Source organism: Quercus lobata, chromosome 9 (assembly GCF_001633185.2).
Source record: "Quercus lobata isolate SW786 chromosome 9, ValleyOak3.0 Primary Assembly, whole genome shotgun sequence".
Lineage (NCBI taxonomy): Eukaryota > Viridiplantae > Streptophyta > Magnoliopsida > Fagales > Fagaceae > Quercus > Quercus lobata.
Window position 1 is genome coordinate 33,109,409 of NC_044912.1, and position 12,571 is coordinate 33,121,979.

The following is a 12,571-nucleotide window of genomic DNA, read 5'->3' on the forward strand; positions in this document are numbered from 1 at the left end:
TTGGGGATTTTCCTCAATGTTAAAAACATAATAATCAGGACCAAAATCCTTTTCAACTCTAGCTCTTTTACTCCTTCTAGATTCCATTTCAAAATTTTCTTTATTTTGTGGATGTGAAGTAGAAGAACTAGGTTGTGATAAAATATTTTCTTCACCCCCACTATTTTTCAATTTAAATGGAAATTTTTCTTCATGAAAAATTGCATCACCAGATTCAAAAATTATTTTATTTTCAAGATCAAAAAATCTATAGGCTGCACTATTAATCACATAACCAAGAAAAGTATAGGTAGTAGCTCTTATATCTAATTTAGGCATTTTAGGGTTAGTAAGCCTTACACAAGCAAGACAATCCCATACTCTCAAATATCCCAAATTTGGTTTATGTCCTTTCCACATCTCAAAAGGTGTGGTGTGTGACTTTTTATGTGGCACCCTATTCAAAACATGACATGCAGTTAAAATAGCTTCACTCCAAAAATGTAAAAGTGCACCAGATTCAATTAAAATGGCATTTGTTAACTCAAGTAAAGTTCTATTTTTTTCTTTCAGCCACACCATTAGAAGCAGGTGAATATGGTGTAGTAGTTTCATGGATAATTCCCAAAGACTGAACAAATAAGTTGAATGCACTTGATTCACACTCACGGCCTCTATCACTTCTTATTCTTTTTATTTTTCTACCGAATTGCTTTTCAACTTCTTTTAAAAAATCTTGAAATTTTTCAAAAGCGTCATCAATAAAAGTGATAAAATATCTATTTCCTCCCTGAGTTAAAATTCCCTCAAATTCACATAAATCGGAGTGAATTAACTCAAGCAATTTAATATTTCTTACAACACTTTTATGAGGCCTTTTTGTAATCTTAGCTTGACTACAAGTTTCACATTTTTCAAAATCTTTTAATAGTCTTGGAATTAAATCCTAAACCACTCATGATTCCCACATATCTACTATTTATATGACACAAGCGAGCATGCCAAAAATTAATAGAAGAAAGCATATAAACTGAATTGGTAGATACTTTATTATTCTCAACATTCAATTTAAACATTTCATCACAAGCATAACCCTTGCCCACAAATAATCCCTTTTTAGTGATTACATAATTATCAGATTCCATAGTTTTCTTGAAGCCAGCCTTATTAAGCAAAAAACTTGACATTAAATTCTTCCTCATGGAAGGAGTGTAAAGTATATCTTTCAATGTTAGTAGACGTCTAGAAGTGAAGTTCAATTCAACCTCACCACTCCCAAGAACCTTGGTTTTGCTAGAGTCACCAAGCATAACAGTTTTTTCTTCTTCAAAAGGAGTGTACAACTTGAACCAATTTTTATCATAGCAGACGTGCCTATTAGCACCAGAATCTACCCACCACCCTTCAACATATTGCACCATATTGATGTCTGTAATCATAGCCACTAAAGGCTCTTCGGTTACGTTAGCCTGCGGGACAGATTCACGTTTCCGAAATTTGCAAAATCGAGCAATATGCCCACTCTTGCTATAGACAAAACAGGATCTATTAAATTGATCTTGTGAAGGGGGTCCTTGGTTCTTATTGTAATTTTTATTCAGGTTTCCCCTTCCTTGAGGTCTATTATTATTTTTAAAAGCTCTCTTTTTAGGCTTCAATTGACCATTTCTAGGAAAATGAATTTTTGGCATATTATTATTAGCTGAAATAACATTTACCTTTGTGGTGGAATTACCATTGCTCTCTTGTGTCATTAATACATCTTTTCCTCTGGCCTCCTCCTCCTCCACACAAATTCGTGTGGTCAAAGTTTCCAAGGATGTCTCCTTTTATTTGTGCCGCAAAGTCTTTTGGAACTCCCTCCAAGATTGTGGTAGTTTATCAATAATGCCAGCTACCACCAAATTGTCTCCAATCTTTATGCCTTCGAATCTCAATTCTGCAACAATCATTTGGAAGTCTTGTACTTGATCCACCACCGATTTTCCATCCACCATTTGGTAACGGAAAAATCTACTGGCAGCAGACAATTATATTCATCTTTTGTATACTTATCTATTTTTTCTTGATGGAGACTAAATTCTTCCTCACTCATCTCATCAGTAGGAACTTTTGATAGATTCTTGTCAATGAAGATGTAGGTGACTTTGAGAAGACTCAAGTAGAAGAGGACATTTCCTTTCCACCTCTTGAAGTGGGCTCCCTTAAAGCGAAATGCCTTGTTGAGATCTCCAACAAGCTCATCTGGTTTCTCTTGTGTAGACTCCATGTATTGAATCTCCTTAAAATTGTTAGTGCAAATACAATAATAATGGAAATAACACAAAGAGAAACTGAGGCGTGGCACTCGCTCTCTTTAAGGAGATTCAAGCCCTTGGTTGGCTAAACTTTGTAATCGGTGCAAACCTTCTCTGACTTGTCTTCCCCAGGATACAACAGCCCAACAAGTGTTGTATGGCTAGAACAACCTCTACACAAAGTGTTCAAGCCCAAAGCTCCACCAGAAAAAACACCCTTCCATTTTTGATACCTCCACCCTTCACCTCCCCCTTATGCATGTATTTAGCCCAATATATTAGACAATTCATTTTAACCCATTAATCACCACAAATAAAAAGAACAAAATAGTCTCTCTCCTTTTCAATGTGGGATTAAACATTTTCACTAACTCTTCATCTTCCATATCCACTCCCACATCATTACATTTATGTTGTAACATTTATTCATTTTAATTATTTAATATTAAAATGCTCCAACACATTCTACACGAGACTCTAGTCTATAATGACCCATGGAAATGTTATTACACTTTTAACAAATTGGGGTTAAAAATCAATCTACACTTTCAAGAGTTTCAGGGTTTGAGGGATTATTTGGACTTCCAATTAAGATGAAAACAAAAAGAACTAAGATAAAATTCAAGCTAGTATGTTCATTAGAGTAATGCTCCAAAAGAAGAAAAAAGCTTCTTCCAATTTTTTTTTTTTTTTTTTTTTTTGGGAGAAACAAAGGTTTAAAAATTAGTAGTTGTAAATAGTGACTTCAAGGACCGTCAAGGTTACCTTTTCTAGCTCAATAGTATTCATTGGTAATTCATGTTTTATATTCTCCAAGATAACTACAGTTTAATTTGTTACATACAATTGAACAATCCCATCATTGCCAAAACTTTAGACTCAAATTACAATTAAGTGTTGATTTATTTGCATTGGTTTGTTGAACTTTAAAATATAATAAGTTTTTATAAAATAAAATAAAAAAAGTAAAAAATACAAACTATATTTAGGAAAACTAAAATTTAAAAAAATTATATAAATTGGAAATAAGCTTTAACAATGAGCCATAAGAATAGGGTAAATTGTGATTAAAAATTTTATAAATTTATAATAAAACACACACACACACACAAGATACAAAGAGAATAACAAAAATTTATTAGTAATGGCATAGTTCAACTCATAGTTATCAAAACGTGAATCGATTTTTTTTTTTTTTTTTTTTTTTTTGCATCATGTATCATAAGATACATAAACGCCTATAAAAAAAATAGATAGATATACATATATAAAAAGTATATTCATTACACATTCGAAATATATTCAAATAATAACTAATTTAATTATCACTTATGTAATAATATTCAACAAAGCTAACTAAATAAATCAAAATAGCGTATGTTTTATTCTCATAAAAATTAAAATTAAAAAAAATATATGTTTATATCCTAAAAATTCAAATTGATTAAATTTAAAAATGATAATATATGACATATGAGTCAAAATAAAGATTTCTTTTCATCATTTTCACCACCTATGATAATCAACTTCATCTAAGTCAATGTTATCATTGTGTTCTTCATCTTGCAAAATTATTTCTTCACTAACATTTTCTTTGTGATCATCAACATTTACTACCTCTTCTTGTTCTTTCATTTTAATAATTTTTTCTTTATATTTATTCTTGGCATTTGAGTTTCTTATACTTATAACAACAGTGTCAAATAAAAAATTTATATTGTCAATTAATACCTTATTCATGGTGTAGAAAAAAATTTGAAAATATGAAAATGTTGTGTCAAGTGCATAGTCCAATTTTTTTAGGAAAAAAAAAAAAAACTCTTTTCTAAACACACATGTATGTATTGTATGATACAATGCAATTTATCCAATACATGTGAGTATTTTATGATTTTTGAGCACTTCCAATACGTCCTTACATTACGAAATTTTTTTGTACATGATACGATACTGACAACCATGGGTGAATGATTTAACTTTACTCGTGAGGAGGGCTCTTAGCCATAGGAGGAATATAGGGGAGAGTGACTAAATCATCCCTGTTCTCTTGAAGTTGTGAAGGAGGTCCGTTATGGGGTGCAGAACTAGCAAGTTGGTCAGGGATGAGAGTCCCTTTATCCTTTTTCTTTTTTCGATATGGAATCTCATCCTCTAACCCAAGCTCATCTTTTGGGGGAAACTCACTTGATTCATCAATAATAACGTTGATTGTTTCCAACAGTTTTCTTGTTCTATTGTTGAATACCATTAAAGAACAACTAGTGGAGGAATATCCTAGAAGAAATCTTTCATCACTCTTGGCATCAATCTTTCTCCAAAGTTCTCATTGTCCTTAAGAATGAAGCACTAGTTAGGACCAAAAAGTCCAAAAGACCTCTTAGGTGGGGCGAAATGAGGGAGAACCAAATCCTAATTAAGTCCTACATCGCCTATATGGAGGCCTTGCGCACTAATTGATATGAGATCTTTTAACACAATGTTGGATATCCAAAACGAACAATATCATGCCAGCTCAGCCAAGAAGCTCAAAGTAATCCCTAGAGAAGTTGGGGCATGACAAAAATGGGTATTGGAGCGGACCCCTAAACAACAGGATGGTGGATGGACACTCCTTTTTGAAGAACTGAACAACAAGATCCTTGTCACAGATTTTACAAATGTTCAACAAATTCACATAAAGACCTTCAACAAATAGGACATCTTCTTAGCAAGCCCGGCAAGGTCACGGTTTCTCTTCCACATATGTTAGACCTACTACCATCACTAATAGTTACAGAAGCACCTCTTTCCTTAATATGCCTAATACACTTTCTAGAGGTAAGCTTACAAGTGGTTATGGTGGAGCAATCTATCTTATATTCTTAAGTGTTTGACCCTTCTCTAAGCTCACAATTGTCCTCAAGTTTCTCAACTAAGCTTAGTTTATTTGTTTCAAAAATGATTCCTTTATCTATTCATCAGAATAAATGTTTGGAGCATAAATGACTAAATGTACACATAAATGTTCATTTGAGTAACTTTCCTCCATACAAGAAGTCTCCTTCCCCCCCCCCCCCCCCAAAAAAAAAATAATAATAATATGGCATGACAAAGTCTCACATAATAATATCTCTAGGAACAAATACAATCTCATCACAAAACCTGGTAGCAAGATCTTCCACTCTGAATACTTCAACTCTCTGTGGTTGTAGCACCCAAAAATAATCGTCCTAGAGAAAACCAAAAATTTATCTTCCTTATGTGTCTTGAGCAAAAGAAAAATCACATTTTCTTTTTTTCCTCAGTGCCGCATAAAGCACTAATCTTTTTCCTTCAATCGACTTCAAAACTATGTTGCACTCTTCAGTCTCTCTCTAAATCTCTCTCTTGAAATACACACATACAATGCTTTATATCAAGCATTCAAGCCACAAGACACTCCTATTCTTAATTGAATTAGGAATAGAAGTCTTGTACACCAAGTTCACCCATTTCATGTTGAAATAGGATTCATTAAATAAGAATTTAAGATTCCCATGTGGGCTGGACTCTTAGGTGCAGCTGTGCACCTCAACAATTAGAGCAGGTGAATTAAAAATTTAAAAATTCACACATGCCACTTATTAAGGGGAAGTCGAAACTCACACATGATCTATCTATATATATATAACTGAAACCTTTGAAACTCTTACAATTTTCCACAATATTTAAATAAAATTATAATTTTATTTAAATAAAATTATTTTTGTTTAGTCCAAACTTAACAAGAAATGAAACTCTATCTCTCTAACAAGTCCAACTTAAACTCAAACTCATCATTATCATTTTTTTTAAACAAAATTATTTTTGTTTAATTCAAACTAAACAAAGAGTGAAACTCTATCTTATATTATTTCCTTCTCCTCTACTTTGTAAAATAAAAAATAAAAAAAAATTATTTTATGGTTTTTCATGTATTTTTTAAAAAATAATTTTCGTACATGAACCACCAAACTCTCTTTAGCTCTTTTTACAAGATAAAAAAGTTTGCAATAAATGAAATTATTCTTTCAAATGTAACTCATTTTTCTCTATTGTTTAGTCATGTATAAATTCATATTAGAAAATATCTAAAAAAAAAAATAACATAATTAAATAAAATTTTGTTTAGAAAAAGTAGAACGTGATTGAAACTATTATTTTTGGTTTATTTTAATAAAATAATGAGTTCTAACCAAATTACAAATAGATAAATAAATAAATATATATTATAATTTAATGCGGAAAAATCTCAACAACTTCATATTTTTTTCTTTTACATCTTCCTCTAGATTGATAGAAGTTGTAAGAGAAATTCCCTAATATTTGAGTACTTGAACATTGAATTTGAATGGTTTAATGTGTAAGTTCTATAGATCATAGTCATAGTTTTTAAAAATACTTCACCTTGCCAAAAGTCTTAGAGTTCAATTAGTATGTCTAGGTGTTGTTTCCAACTAAGACATTCAAGTTTTAGATCCCTCTACATTCAAGCTCATTTATATTAGCAAAATGGATATCTTGCATTATCTTAATGATGTTGCTACTCTGTATAGCTTGAAATGATTGTGTATCCAAGTGTTCGTTGTAAACTATTACAAAAAGCAGTGAAAGCAATGAAATTTGCAGTCCTAGGAATAAAAATGTTTCTACTTGCAAGTAAAAAAGAACCTCCATTCTAGACTCACAAAGCAAATTTATGAATCCTTGATCCTCCATTCAAATTGAAGTCATACAAGAGCAAATCATGCAATGATGTAGTTTCTTATTAAATTTAAGATTTTATAAAATTATTTTAGTCTACCTCACAAATAGGTAAGTTCCCGTGCATGGCACTGGTTAGCGACTAGTAATTAGAATAAAGGTTAAATGATTAATTTCACAATTTTCAAACAACTTAAACTTTTAGGTGAATCAGTAATTTATCAGAGATAGAAGCAATACAAGACATTTTTCTTACCTTGTGCTGACTGTATTTCTCCCTTATATATAGCAGGTAAACTAGAACTATATATGGCTATCACAGCACAGGCGACGGAGATCCTTGACACAATCACACAAATCAGAAGTCTGGTAAAGCGTGTAATGCTGAAAGGTAGAATTCTGTACCCAAAAAAAATTGAAAATCATGTCATGTTACAAGCAGTTTTTACTACAAAAGACAATAACCTCAATAGCTAGAAATATATCAATCTATTATGGTGCACATACCCATGGTCTCTTTGAAGGGAAAAGAAAATAATTGGCCAAGAAAATTGCTGAAGCAGCTATAACTGATGGAGCACAACAAAGCATACTGTACTCGAAGAGAGATAATTCCGCAATGTAGTTGGCCAAGCACTCCAACTGCAATGATGGAACCTAAGAAGAGAGAAAATTTAAAAGAAAAAGAAACACAAAGAATCAAAGTTTTAGGGCATGGCAAGTATAATCAATAAACAACACTGTACATATATTATATATTGCCCATTATGATGGCGATTTCGTTTTCCAATATTTGAATTCCAACGGTCATTGGGCCTGTTTTTTTTAACTTCGATAATAGAGAATATAAGTTGTCATTGGGTCTGTTTTTTTGTAACGTGGATAATATGGAATATCAGTCATGAGACGCCCAAATTTGGGGAATTTGTAAAACACTTAAGGTCGAGTGATGCTCTCCCATCTATATATATAATAATAATAAGTGAAACTGAGAGAAACTCAAATTATAAATTCAAATTAGAGTTCAAATTTATTTTGTCATGTGTCTAGATTTATGTGGAGACCACTCCATAATTATCCTTCCAATTGTTCAATTCAAATCTAAAATTGAAGTCCAATTTTACTCCATGTGTCCCAAAAAAAATCTTAATTGTAGTGTTAAAATAGTTATAGACCCGTGCGTTGCACGGTTTTCTGAAAAAACTTATAAAATAAATGTATAAATAATTATATATTTTAATGGATTCAATAAAGATAAAAAAAAAAATTATCAAATGTAAATAATTATCTTACTAAAATAAGGGGTAAGATTTCTTCCTAAAGCTAAATTAAATTGATAATTCCAAAATTGAATTTTAAATTGATAATTATTCTAAAAAAAATGTACTAAAAAATTGATAAATCTAAAATTAATATAATCTTGATAATATTATAAATTAAAATTAAATTTGATAATTCAAGAATACATGTGTAGAACATCTTGATAATTTGATGTAACATAAAAATCAAATAAGAAAATTGTTAAAATTAATCTATTAATTCTAACCATATTTAATCATTAATTCTAAGACCCTAACCCTAAGCATATAAATTAGATCAAAGCTAAGAAAATTAGTTTAAACAAAAGGCAACCAATACACAAAACCTAAACAATTTAATAAAAATAAAATACAAAAACAAAGAAGGAGCCTTTAGAAACTTGACAATGTTTTTGAATGTTTTGAATTCATTAATTAAAATCACATGAAGACAAAGAACCAATAATAACACTAAAGAAAATAAACAAAATGAAAATAGCAATAATAAAAGAAGAAAGAATGTACACCTACATTGTCATGGAATTTAGGCATTCACATATTGAAATGAGCTTCACTCCATATATAGGGTTATATATATTGGTAGAGTTCCATTTGAAATATAATTCATTTAAATCTTATTAAAATTAAAGATATCTAATCAATGTGTTTGTTTTTATCCCATAAAAATTGGGATTAAAAGAAGGTCATATTTAAAAAAAAAAAAAAAAAAAAAAAAAAAGAAAGAGAACGTTGTTGATAGCTATAAGGAATTTTGTATATATATATTTAAATGCCATCAACGTAGAAATTATAAAATTAATGGAGATACATACTATTTTTGGGATAGATAGAGATTATCAAATTATTGGAGATATATATTGTTTCTTGGGATAGATTATATTAATCACCTCTTGAAGAATTTGGATTGTACTTATCCCTTAATAATCAAGTTTTGTAGCTTGATATTGTGATAAAATAATATTAATTTGATAATATTAAAATTTTGAAAATTTAGATGATAAATATTATCTAAATTAAATTTTTGTATGTTAAATATTTTCCCCTAATTTAAGAAATATATCCTAACAAATAAAAAATAATGTTAATTAGATGATAAATATTATCTAAATTAAATTTTTGTATGTTAAATATTATCCCTTAATTTAAGAAATATATCCTAAAAAATAAAAAATAATGTTAATCTAAGAATAAATTAGTCCTAGTAGTATACTATTCTTTTTTAATTCTTTAAAATTCTAAAATTTTAATAAAATTTCTGCAATTTGGTGAAGTCGCATGGCGCAACCATGGCGTCTAAGCCCAACTTTTATTATATATAATAGGTGAAACTGAGAGAAACTCAAATTATAATTTCAAATTAGAGTTCAAATTTATTTTATCATGTGTCTAGATTTATGTGGGGACCACTCCATAATTATCCTTCCAATTGTTCAATTCAAATCTGAAATTGAAGTCCAATTTTACTTCATGTGTCCCAAAAAAAATCTTAATTGTAGTGTTAAATATGGGATCCACACCATAATTATCTTTCCAAGTGTCCATTATGAATAAATTACTTATGGATTTGTCTTGGAAGAGCTGATAAGGATGGTGAACAAAATAAGATAACATTTGCTCTCCTATAATCTCAAAAAAATATTTTGAATCTCAATACAATGTTTATGACTCGATGACCTTGACATTTAGGCAAAATAAGATAACATTTACTCTCCTACAATCTCAATATAATATTTTGAATCTCAATGCAATGTTTATGACTCAATGACCTTGACGTTTAGGCAATCTGCACTTGGTTGTCTTCTCAACTCCTAAAACCCCCCATTAATTCTTGGCTGTGCTTTATAAACAAGCTAATGCAGTGGTAGATTCAGCCCAAATTTACTCCTCTATTGAAGAAAACTCAAATGTCTCTAGAGATGAATGCACTTTGGGGATTAGTTAGCCATCAAAATTTGCCATAGTTAATTTCTTCACACAACTGGTAATTGTTCATCAATCAAGATATTTTATTATGCAATATTTTTATTTCATTCGACTAGTCATCCAATCAAAGTCATGAACATAATTTTTTTTTGAGTTTGATTGTTTGATTAACGTCTCATTAATTTGGGCCTATAGGTTGGTATCTATAGGTGGAACATCTTTGAATTGAAAGAGGCCAATTGCATCTTCTAATTCTTCTCTGACCACAGCAAATCCATCAACTATAATATAAAAATAAAAAAATTCAGATTTTGATTGTTTTTGCAATTGTGGCATTCATTTAGTTTTGGGGGAGATTTGAAAGTAATGGTGTATCACTTCAACAGATTTGGTTTTGATTAAGGTTCTTGGGTGGTTACTTTTTAGTTTTGTTTTGTGTATTTTGGTTAAATTAATTTTGTGTATCCGTGTATTGTTTTCTAAAAACAAGTATTCAACTTTATATAATAATTATTATTTTTTTGTTGTCCATGTCTATGATTTTTTATGATTGTCCTCAAATTGTTTCATTTCTAACTTTATTAGGCAAGTTAGAAAATTATTCTCTAATTATCTGTTTGTTCTCTTTCATTTCAGTTTGATTTTATGTGTGTGTGTGTATTCATTATACCATTTGGTTGGGATGTTGATAAATGAGAAGTTGAAAAAATTAAGAGAATTCTTGATGGGTAATCTTATTTTGGCTTCAAACTTTATCTGTATTAGCTTTATCTATTGTATCCATGAAAGTTTTTGTGGTCTGACACTTTGGTACATGGATGTAATAGAAGTTGGAGTAGATAAAAAAAAACAACCCATATATGTAATATTTGTTCTCTTCTGGTTTTTGTAAAATAAGAAAGACAATGATTATTCACCTCAATCAAGCCATATAATAGTTATATTAGCTAAGTTTAGTTTTTGTTTTCTAATGCTATTTGTTGTATATATCAGCGTATTTAAGTTTATGGATGTTTAGATTTTACAAAAGCAAGTGGTTTTTATTTCTAGATACATGCAGTAAACTATAAATTTTTATAATAACATCAAATCTATTCTATTCTTTTCTAGAGAAAATCCATTGAATTTCAATTGTGCTCTAATTTTTTTTACCATGTTTAATAATTTTTTTCTTTTTTTTAATTTTGGTGCATAAGTATTTACTACATGCTAAAATTGAGGGAACCAATAAAAAAGGCTTGAAAAAATATCCATTAAATTCTAAACAAATGTATAAAGATCATATGCCAAATAGAATTAGACAAAAAACTCTTAATTCATATTATTTTCTTCTGTAAAGGGGGAAATTCAAACACTGCAATTGTGTACAAGAGATTGAGAATGAGTGGTAAGATAACTTGCAAAATTGTTATTTAACATCATGTTATCTAATATTGTAGGGACTGGGTTCGAGCACTTCTTCTATTGGATGAGTGGACTCAAGCCCGACTAATCCAATACAATAAATTTATAGATAATGGGTTTAAGAACTAGGTTTTAGTGAGGATTACAACAACTGGACACGGTTATGAATGGATTGAACAATAAGGACATGGACTAAAGTATGAAAGTCTGTCCTCGGGCATTTCCTCCGAGGGACTTAGTGCTCTTCTTCTTTCTTCAGTGCTAGGTTACAAAGGTTTACAAGATCCTACAAATTGCTCCTATCTTCTTCTTTTTTCCCCCCCCCCCCCCAATTTCCTGAAGGATTTCTCACATTATATATCCCCCTCCAGTCGATTTTTGCCCTCCATCTGTTGATCATGCAAGTCACTACTCGAGTGCCTGTCCCATCAGCCACCTTCCCAAACCTTCAGTGAGTTGCAGCAACCAAAACCACACTGTTCAAAGGTCATTTTCTCATTAATGTGGCCAGAACGTTAGTTGTGGGTATTCAATGCGGAGGTGACAGTTTCTCCTTGAACTATTCCTACACCATGCTCACGTTGCTATCCTACAGTACTTATCCTTTTTCTTGGGACACTCTGAGAGGTTGTCGTCAATGGCGAGCTGTTCTTCCCTACTAGGATCTGAGTTGGCCGAGGACAGAATTGTCCTCGGTGATGTTTCTGGGCCACTTGGGCTTTTTTTATTCGTCCTTGGCCATTCCTTCCTCCTCAGTGTGGGCCCTGGGCTTAGTATGAGGTGGACCAGGGTTGTCAAATTCTTTGACCCCACAAATATAATTCCACCATAACATTTTTGAATTTACAATTGATAGATGCAACAAGTTCTCATGTGATTCAATATAATTCCACTATAACATTTTTCTTTTACAATTAATAGATGTGACACTATAACTTCTTTTCTTTG